Here is an 11,886-nt window from a genome sequence, read left to right on the forward strand (position 1 = left end):
ATCCACTAAATCTACTTGAAAAATTTGCAAACATACTACAAGTTTTTCGTTACTTCAAGTTAATACAAAACGGAGTTTCGTACAAGCTTTTGGTCTAAATATTGAAGACGTTTTAAATCTATTTCCTCTTTAAAAAAAAAACCAGACTGGTAGAACTTATTATGAAACGCATATAAACTAACCAAAAGTTGTTACTTGAAAATAATAATTGTTTTAAAAAATAACAGATGCAGAAGTGGAAGCAGGGGAAAGTTTAATGAATAGAGATTTACTGTTATTGAATAATATTACCAGGGATGTCCAGACGTTGGAAAGCTAGTGGTAAGTCTGTCACGGATGATGATCTAGTTCAGTCGGTCAATACTATACTCATGGAAGGATATTTTTCTTTCACCTGTCGTGCAAAAACTTCAATTCATATGTAATACAAATGAAATTCTGTGACTATGAAAAAAAACGCAAAAGAAATGCACGTAACCAGTATGGAAAATGGAAATCTGCTTGATTGATGAATCGATGATTCGTCAAGCAGGATATATTACATGCATATTCAAGAAGAGAACATGAAAATGCGATATGAATATAAAACCTGATTTGTACATACACGTTAATCCTGATTTTAACCCGATATTTGACTACAACTTCGTAAAATAAACAAACTTCTTGTCAAATTTTATTTTAAAAAATTGTACCAAATTATTAACAATAAACAACGTCTGTATCCGTTCTTCGTTTTTTTTCTTTCCTGAAATGATAAATATATATATATATATATATAGAGATTGCTTAATATAGAGAGCTTAAAAATTGAAAACTATTAAATAAGAAATGTTTTAATGGAAAAATCAACTACAAACAAACACGACTATATGTTTTAGAGTTTGCTCTGTAAAATCACAAACACAAACACAAATTTCTCAAAAGAAAAAAAAAGACAAAACATTATGCTTTTGACGATCGCACTGTAGACCAGGCATAGAGTCCTATAGAACTGCAGACATGATAGTCAAATAGTAGACTGATTCATACTTCCAACAATAAATGAACAAGTAGTGGACACATCTGCATTAGCATTCGCAGGCGATTAACGAAGCAACTTGTCCTTCAATTCCCTTGCTGTAATGAGGGATTGTTTTCTTAATAAATTCAAAAACACACTGAACTGTAGTCAAGTTTAGCGTTTGATAATTCATTGATAATATTCTGGCGTATCACAAACAACTTGCAACGTTCAATTTCATTGCCCGAAAGATTCAAATACAACTACAATAGTAGTGTGCACGTGAATTGAAACAGGTGACCGACAATGGAATGTGCTATGTTACTACGAACGTAAAAAGAATTAATAAATGCATGTGTAATGCTGTGTCGTCGCCTGATTTTCAAATAGTGGGGTCGAAATATTATACTTGTGATATTTTTTATTTAGAAATCATGTTCTTTATGCAACAATACAATTAGCATGTATCGGATTATGAAAAATCTAGGGATATACATGCGGCACTTTTAGACGGATAAATACATAAATCACTTAAAACTAAAAACTGACGGGATACTATTAGTTACATAGTTTGCTAGTGACCTAACACAATATATGTGGGGTCAGTAAATTCCATATGGGGTCTATAAGTCACTTGTTATAAGGATCTCGTAACAATAATGATTCATTATACAGTGGGAAAGCCAGTGACATTGAAGAGTTCCTTCCGGTGGTCACGCGGGAAAGGGGACATAATCTAAAAATTTCAAGGTGGCGCTGTAATCAACGTGTAAACAAAAACGTAGCATATGATTCAGACAATAAATTTATCAAAACGACTTATCATCCTACAGTATTTGCGGTTTAATCGTCATCAGAATAGATTTTGTCACACGACTGTCAAAAATATTATTAAAATAAGTGCTTCGTTATTGAAATATGATAAATCAAAAGACTACCTCCGTTGATTTCCAAAAAACCGCGGGTAATACCCCCGTCTGAAAATAACTGACACAATTGCATCCTAAAGCTTTTCATTGGATGAGATATAAATAAATGTGACCTAGAAACATATGGGCACATGACTATGTAAAGAATTCCCCGTCACTTCGAGTCTTGTTTACATAATAAATACCTCAAACGGAGGTCAAAAATCAACCCTTTTCTAACGTTTTTGACGTTATTTCATTGCAAAATGGGGCAAATGATGTTAATTTTAGCAGTTTTTAACAACGAAATTGATTCAGACAATGATGTGTGATGATGTTTCCTGGATTTTTAATATGTTTTACATAAAAATGTTGATAGGTTGAAAGCTTTACTCCGTCATTTGTTGATTTTTTTCATGTTGCTCAGATTCCTTGTTTTAATAATTTTCTGCATTTATTTAATTATGCTGCAGTGTATAACAGATTTATGTAGTACACTGAAACTGGTTTATTCAATGAATGAATTTGTCCATATAAATGACTTCAGTTGTCTGGAAGCCCCCCCCCCCCCCCCTTTTCCCACTTTCAAGAAATTTCAGTTGGGCAAAAAATATTGTCTGAATGAAAAGCTTGCACAAATGACAGTCATTCTTTGTTTCTGTAAATATTTACCTGAAATGTGTCAACTTGTCAATTTTAAATATATTAAAAGTATCAATCAACAAATATTGCCTGCCTGCCACTGTGACATGAAAATCTGATGAGTCAATAATTTTCACTTGATTTTTAGTCTTTGTTCTTATTGTATAAATAAAACTACTATGCAAGTGGAAAGTCAACACACAAACATTTGTATTTTGCCTGTCCTTATCAAGGAACCTGTTGTACACTAACCATTCATGTTTAAGTGTGTCTGGGCCCTGGTAACAAGTATTTGTCATTGTGTTTTCAAGTGTGTGCATGTTCTTAAAGAATTGTTTTGAAAAAGTTTTTCTTCCATATATATATAGTAGCAGTATTTATTTTATCATTAGTTCTGGATTTAGAATTTTTATCAGATGCTGTTTTATAAGGTCCTTTATACTTGACAAATTGGTTTGCAAATTGTTGAAGGCTAAAACTGTTCCCTATAATTATCATCCTCTATCAATTGTCAATCATGTCAATATGGGTTTCTTTTAAAAACAACTTTTCCCAAGGAAAAACTAAAGTTGAAAAAAATAGTTAAACCCAGATATGCTGCTGCTGAAGAAATTAACATTAACAATGGTATTTTTCAAATATAGCATTCATTAATTACACTATTCCTTCACAGTGAAAATGAAAAAAATAAATATTTTAAATTGAATGCATCCAAGGGCTTTCCTGGATTAACCTTCAACAGGTATGCTCAATGCCATAGTACATATACAAGTCTTAATACAAGTGAGAGCTATATGACCATTAAGAGCATTAAAAAAAAGCTATATTGCTTCTGAGGTCTACTTTGAAGATGGCATATGAATGTGTCACTCTGATTTTGGTGATCCTGTTTTGTTGCGTTGATATTAATGTTCGACCAACAATTTTTATTTCACACTAATCTTTTTCGGGGTCTATCATGATGGATATTTTAGGTACTGTAAATTCAGAAAGGATAGCAAAGTTTGTATTACTGCAATAATGTGAGTGGGTGAGTATCTAAATAATAAATTGCATTCTGATACCTTTTAATTTGATTAAAATGCAAATCCTGTGTCCAAGCTTATTACAAGAAAACAAAGCTTGGACACAGGATCTATACTTAAATCAGATTTTTACCATTCCTATATCTGTGTGCTGATTTTTCTGCAAAAGCAATACTTTTTCACACATTTTATTCCAATATATCATTCTACATATTTGCAATAATAAAAGCACACAATAATTTGCAAAATCATGTGATTACATATAGGAAAAGGGCACCTAGGCATCTCATTCTAAATACTACACATGGAGCAGGATCTGCTTACTCTTCCAGAGCACCTGAGATCATCTGTATTTTGTGGGTTCAAGTTGCTCAGTTTTCATTTTTCTAATTTGTATATTAGTTTAAACTTTTCATCAAAGTCTGAAAACAGAGATATGTATCTGCTGAAAATGATTTATTTAGGTGCAGGGGTCACCACACTTCAAAATCTCCCTGGAAGCATATAACAGTGAAAAGTCATGTCGTAAGAGGCCATTAGAGAGACATCAAGGATACCTCTGGGAGAAGTGAACGAATCTAAAACCACTCCGTTTAAGTCCTTCACACCTAATAAATCATTAAAGTAGACCTTTTACATCTTTGATATTTTTTTATGTCTCAAATACTATAGTACATACATATATATGGCTAATATGCTTGCTTTGCATCTATGAATGTTTTATTGTATTGCAGCAGCAGCATTGTCTCATGTACATCTACCCCATGTTATCAATATAAAATGATTATGGTGTTTCACTTTGTATATTTAAAATATAAAAATGTTAAGAAAAAAAAGTTTATTAAAAGATAAATAAATACAAATGCATAAAAATAATGTTAAGATGAAACATATGTGAATAATATCTTAAGTTATTATAAGAAAAATAAACTTCAATCAAATAAACAAAATTTAATACAACTTAATACTTTGAAAGTTAAAAAAAAACAAACGCATAACAATAAAGTTTAAAATTTAAGAAGCATTATTGTTAAAAAGTCCAAGTTAAAGTAAAAACAAGTCAAATAGTTCTCTGTTCCATAAATCCTCAAAATGGAAATGTTTCCTGCTCTTCTTTATTCCTTATTTCTATTGATATCTGTAAATATATAAATTTATGCATATGATATTAAATGAAAAAAATTTCCAACTTCTCTAGAGTTGTCATATGAAATTATAATTTATATTTTAATTGTCTACTGATTCTTATGTGGTCCAAGTTTTAATTTAAATTGAATGTTTCTAATTTCACTAATATAAAACTAATCAGATGTGAAATAACTGCCAATGAGACAACTATCCCCAAAAACTCAAATGGAGTGGATATAAGCAATTTTATGCTACACTAAAGCCTTCAAACATGAGAAAATCCCATAATGTATATACTTAATTTTGTTTTTAGATATTTATTAGGTATATAAGCTTCAATAAAAATAAACAAAAAAATTAAGACTTTTGGTGTAAATAAATAATTTATTTTAATGACTTTATATAATATGTCTGATAAGAAAAGGTCATAATCATATACAGCAACGTATGTTCAAAGAAATTTTTCTATTTATTTATTCATTAACTTCAGTATCTTAACATGTTAAAGTTAAATTCATCACTATAATAACATATCAATCTTTTTAATAGATATTAATATATATTTAAATAAAGTTTAACTTCATATGCAACATTAAATTATCATATCTGTTATTTCAAAGGTAACTTTTCATTCAATCATTCATATATATATCTTTAATTCCTCATAAATGATATTAAATGTAAGTAAACGTCCTAATTACAAACAAAATATCAGTATGAGAGCAAAAATTTAAAGTAAATGCACAAGTAAGTCTGCATTCAGGTTGTGAGTTCAAACTCTCCTTGTGCGGGTTATCTGAACTCCAATCAAAACTGATTAGGATTGCTGTAACCAAAGGTCTGTGGTTTTCTATGACGGACAGACAGACGCACGGATGGACAACGGTATACCATAATACCTCTCATAAACAGGCGTATAAAAAGGAGGGTTCTTTTTCCAAATTGTCTTTGCCTAATGAATATTCTATTAAGAATTTCTTTTAAATATTTAGGAAATTTCCTTTTATCATTAAATGACATTTAACAAAATAAATGTGAAAATTACTAAGAATATTCATTTCTAATGAAAATTAATCTTCAAAATGACAACAGATTATGGATCTATTCTAAATTTTAAAAAAATGGAAAATTAATAAAAAAAAATCATAACTTCATATTACATTCCTTTAACTGTATCTGAACATGATTAATAAAAAAAAAACACTGACTAGATTGTCAAAATCTTATGAAGAATATTTATATTTCAAGTAAAGACAGAAAATGTCAAAATGTTGACTTTCTTATCAGATAACCTATGTGTAACATCTGTGGTCAGTTTATTGGGAAGAGTGATATATAAATTACAAGGACTTTAAACTGTGAAGCTTATCAGTTGTGAAATTTGAGATTCCCTCAAATCTGAGGGCCCATTCTTCGGGCTGTACTATAAAGTATATGAGCAATCAGGCATCCACCACCAATAAAACCTGGCCACAACACCTAGCCAATACTGTGGCGTTAAAAATCAACAATCAATCACATATTATTTGTGTTTTTTTAGCATAGAAGGAGGGTCAGAACTGATACTTTCCTAATGATTAATATTTTATATACCTGAAATCTGTTCAAAATATTTTTCATGACCATATATGCATTATTTAACAAAACAAAATGGTACTGTTGTTCACATAAACAAGGGTCTGGATGGGGTGTCCTCCATTTCTATATTATTAAATCTTTAAGGTCATTTGTCTCTATTCTTTATACTTTTTGCCCATCATTCTCTTTTCTCAATAAATAAGCACAACATTATTCTCTATTCCTTATATTTTTTAGTCAGTTTTTCTCTATTTTTTATACTTTTAGCCATAGTTCTCTATTCTGTTGTTATTCTTTTTGTCACACACTCATTGAACCATGCATTACTAACCTTTTTACTATTCGAGAGTATAAAACAAATAATCACAAATGCTTTACACAACCGTTACAAATAAACTAAAATATAAATGCTAACATTGACAGGCCAAAATTAAAGTTTTATTTAAAATTGAAGTCCCACGCTGGGAAAGGGGCGTTTATTTACATGTGGTCTGTGGAAATTTCAGCATCAAAAAGGGGAAATATATAGCCATAATTTGGCATAAACCGATCTGATCAATAAAATTGTGTTATGGATATTGTTCATATCTTTCTACTAACCATTAAAAGGATATTACTAGGATTTTGTGAGCACAGAAACCTACTATTCATGTGGATCTGATGAAAAATGGCGTCGATTTATGTGCTTCCCTTTCGCAGCCTCAGTTGCAATTTGACACGGAGTGATGGGTAGTTATGCAAATATTTAGGGACTCCCATCATCATAGATACTATTTTTGGTCATTTTATTTTTAAATAGCCATTAGGATGCAAATGTGTCAGTTATTTTCAGAAGGGGAAAACACCCGCCATATTTTTATCTTCCAAAATAACAACGTCACTTGCCATTTTCAGATGTTTGTTTCTTGTAAAATAAAATCTCCTAAGAAGAACAAATAGCATGGTCACCTGTTAAACTTACCTATATAACTAATTGATGATGAAATGATGCAAGTTTAATTGTCTTTAATAATAAATTTCTTGAAAAATCAAACGTACACGATGTAAACAAATTACCGAGATGGTGCGATACTGTCGCCGTCTATGTAAAAATCGCGATTGTCGCCCTTGAATTCCTGTCCGTTACGTCATATGGAAGGAGGCGTAGAACTGACGTGTGGCTTTCCCACTGATACATGTTATAGGTTGCAAATTTCTCTTTTGTTTCCATGCTATAAAACGAAAATACAGTATCTAAGCGTTTGGTCATTCAGAAATATCGCAAACGAAACAAATTGTCTCATTCATTCACCGAAAGATAGAAGCAAAACAACAATAATCGTATTGATTGAGGGTATAAACACAATTGACGTACTAATGAGTGTTCTATCATAGTTACTACGGAAATCAAATGAATTGAAGGTATATTTGTGTAAAAAAGGGTTGAAATGTAACATTTGTGGAGATTTTGCCTCTGCAAGTGTGGAACTAAAACAAGTAAATACTTGTGAGAAATATCGTTGTTTATAAGGAACAATATAAATGTACTGTTTTGATTTTAAATGGATGCAAATTTGTCGTTAGCTTTCATACTAAGACGAACTTACCGGAAGAATAGAGATTTGCATAACATTTTTGAGCCTGTATTGTTTTGAGCAAATAGAAACAAAATTGATTATGAATGAAATTGAATTATTAAAAGAAAAATTCACATTTTCTTTTAATGTCTCTAAGTAATTATTAACTAGTAAAATAAAATTTCTTTGCCGTGGTTTAAATGTACAAATCCCAATGTTATCAAAAGTATTTAAAAAAAAACCATTAGCGGATTCAGATGTAGGAAATTCGTAGTACATAAAGAAAACTATTTGTTCTTAAAAACTAAGTATAAGTTGACCGATAAACATACAATGAAACAAATTGTCCAATTCATTCACCAAAAGACAGAAACAAAACAACATATTGTATTGTGCACGTGAATGGACACATTTGACGTTCTATGAAATGTACTATCGTGGCTAATACGAATATAGAATGAATTGAAGACATGTTTGTGTAAAACAGGGTTGAAACGTAACACTAGAGGGGATTTTGCTTCTGCACGTGTAGAACTAAAAAAATAATAAATATTTGAAAGAAATGCCGTAGTTTATAAGGAACAATATAAAAGTACTATTTTGATTTTAATTGAATGCTTATTTGTCTTTTGATTTCATACTTAAAGAAACCTACCGGAAAACAGAGCTTTGCATTACATTTTTGAGCCAGTGTTGTTTTGAGCGAATAGATACACACTTGATTTTGAATGAAATTTAATTATTAAAAGAAAAATCCACTTTTTCTGTTAATGTTTCTAAGCAGGTATTAACTAGTAGAATAAAATTAAATTTCTTTTGATATGCCGTCACAATGTTTTCAAGTCGAAGAATTTATTCTCCAAAAACCAACTATAAGTTTACCGAGAAACATACAATATCAATAATAATAAAATAAAATTGAAGGTAAACAAATGTAGTATGCTTATTTAAAATGAAGTACAAAATTATACATGTATAACAAACTATCAAACGAAATATGAAGAAATTAAGAATGACAAAATACATGTACATGGAGGGACTCACCTTTTTATCTAATGAATAAACACACTTTTTACAACTGATTGTTTTTCATTACCATTTACGTTCGTTTTTCAACTGAGAAAATCAAAACAAATAATTAAAATATTCATCACCTATATTGCCGGAGTTACAATAAAGTACATTTCCTTTCACTGCGGCCCATGTTTTGCCATCTCCATTTTTCTCTAAACAAAGCATGGTTACCTGCTCTGAATTTACTTAGGATTTCGTGATTTTTTTCCAAATCAAGTAAACTAAATCAGGAAAAAATCACACTATCCCAAGTCGAATTCATAAAACCCCAAGCTTCCCTGTTTTTTAAAGTTACTGGATTATGCCATGAAATGAAGTAAATTTAAGTTGTCATTTGTTACTAGTCATTGGGATTCAATTTTTCTATTCCTATGTAGTTTCATATTTATAAAAAAAGGTTTAGCATAAATGAGCCTTGTTTAAGGGTCGAGGAGGTTGTGATATACTGACGATATTATATGAATAGTGAACAGTTTATTTCACAAACCCATTTACTGTAAAATTGTGCAATATCTTTATTATGTAATTTGGTTATTTTTGTAGTTAGTTACTGTCTCATTTACGTCTTTCAAATATCATCGAGTCATTTCATTCATGTTTCATAATTTGGTCTCATTGCAATTAACACATAATGATGTAACTCAACAAATAGAAAATGTGTACGGGGTAAGTTCAGAATTATTTGAGAGGAGACAGTTGGATTCAATATTTCGCCGTGTAATCCGTTACGAGTCTTTTTTTTATCAAATTCAAAAATTTAATACGAAGGACCTTATTAGAACTATTGCATAAAATTATAATACAATAAATTTTACATGCACATGTATACAAGCTAGAATTGCAATGCGATAATCAAGTACACATTCCTGTACATGACCAGTCCTTTACCCTTTCGATCCTTTATAGTACGTGTGTTCTTTTTTCGCATGTATGCTTGGGCGGGACTTGAAAGTTTATTTGAGGTCGAAGATTTGAATTGACCAATGAAAACGATTGTTCCTTAATGAGTTGATCTAATAAAGTTTGTTTGACTGATTATGTCGCACGGCCTTTCGCTTAGCTTGGCCGCATTTAAATGTAACATAAACACAACAATCATAGTATTGATTTAATTTTATCAATGAACTCGCGTGACTACAAAAGAATTTACTATTACTACTGAATGTTACAATGAAACAAAACAAAAAACAGTATGTGTCTATAAAATCCATCAAAATCGGACTGGTTTATTTCCTGAATTGTTTTAATCACGGCTAATTTATGGTTTTGGCTAATAAGTCCCTTAAATCTTTCTTGCTTTATGACAGTTTTAAGTTTTGAAAAACACATTTCAACGAGGTTCAGATCCGTTGAGTATACCGGCAGAAACCCATTGTCAATACCTTGCATATTAAAGAAAATATTAAGGATGCTATCAACTTGGTGGTGGTGTATAGCGCAATAAGCAACAATTATCAAATCTCATGGAAAAAAGGTCTGTGTCCTGTGTTAAACTTGCCTCATGCCACAAATTAAGATAACGCTCTGAATTTGATGGACCGTCGACAAAATTGAAGTATAAAACGCAAACACGCCCAATCAAAAAGTTTAAAGTTTAATTTACACCTGGAATATATCTAACAATTTCGATACACTGTTCCCCTTTTGTGAGTGACAATAGTTACTGTTGGCAGTGACCAACTTGAAAGCGCTCTCGTCCAAGAACTTGATTTGGTGTGGCCTTTTAGTTTGGCAAAAGTCTATATACGCTTGGGTTTTTCTCACTATTTCCCGGAGTAAATGTATCCTGGAACGTACGATCTAATCGTTTAAATGTAAAATCAAGATATCTGGATATGGTGCGATAAAAAGTGTACACATCTATGTTAGCATTCGCAGGCGAATAACGAAGCAACCTGTCCTTCAATTCCCTTGCTGTAATTGAGGGAATTTCTTTCTTAATAAATTCATTACACTGAACTTCAGTCAAGTATAGCGTTTGATAACAGATTTATAACATTCTGGCGTACCACAAACAGCTGGTAACGTCCCATTTCATTGCCCGAAAGTTTCAAATACAACAGCAATCGTAGTGTGCACGTGAATTGAAATAGGTGACCGACAATGGAATGTACTATGTTACTACGAACGTAAAATGAATTAAATAAATGTTTTTGTAATGCTGTGTCGTCGCCTGATTTTCAAATAGTGGGGTCGAAATATTATACTTGTGATATTTTTTTATTTAGAAATCATGTTCTTTATGCAACAACACAATTAACATGTACCGGATTAAGAAAAATATAAGAATAAATACATGTGCAATTTTATACAAATAAATACATGAACCACTCATAATTTTCTTTCACATTGACGGGATACAATTGTATCCTAGATAATTGTCCTGTCAATGTCGTAGTTACATGCAATAAAGATCTCAGAATAATAATAATGCATGACGGGTTGCATTTCTCTTTTGTTTTTATACTATAAAACGAACATACTGTAGCTAAGCGTTTGGTCATTTAGAAATAACGTATCACAATTTGAACGAAACAAATTGTCCAATTCATTCACCAAAAGACAGAAACAAAACAACATATTGTATTGTGCACGTGAATGGACACATTTGACGTTCTATGAAATGTACTATCGTGGCTAATACGAATATAAAATGAATTGAAGACATGTTTGTGTAAAACAGGGTTGAAACGTAACACTAGAGGGGATTTTGCTTCTGCACGTGTAGAACTAAAAAAATAATAAATATTTGAAAGAAATGTCGTAGTTTATAAGGAACAATATAAAAGTACTATTTTGATTTTAATTGAATGCTAATTTGTCTTTTGATTTCATACTTAAAGAAACCTACCGGAAAACAGAGCTTTGCATTACATTTTTGAGCCAGTGTTGTTTTGAGCGAATAGATACACAATTGATTTTGAATGAAATTTAATTATTAAAAGAAAAATCCACTTTTTCTGTTAATGTCTCTA

The 11,886-nt window shown here is 30.9% G+C and overlaps 1 long non-coding RNA gene across 1 annotated transcript; it reads right to left on the bottom strand.

Moving 5' to 3' along the window:
* Window positions 1–4,398: 4,398 nt before the first annotated feature.
* LOC127737008 (uncharacterized) lies at window positions 4,399–7,207 on the bottom strand. The gene is made up of 2 exons (XR_007999259.1): window positions 6,882–7,207; window positions 4,399–4,713 (listed from the first exon to the last, which is right to left on the bottom strand). It is a non-coding gene; the product is annotated as an uncharacterized LOC127737008 (long non-coding RNA).
* Between the last annotated feature and the right edge of the window lie 4,679 nt (window positions 7,208–11,886).

The sequence above is a fragment of the Mytilus californianus genome, unplaced genomic scaffold (genome assembly GCF_021869535.1).
Source record: "Mytilus californianus isolate M0D057914Y unplaced genomic scaffold, xbMytCali1.0.p SCAF_4, whole genome shotgun sequence".
Classification (NCBI taxonomy): Eukaryota; Metazoa; Mollusca; class Bivalvia; order Mytilida; family Mytilidae; genus Mytilus; species Mytilus californianus.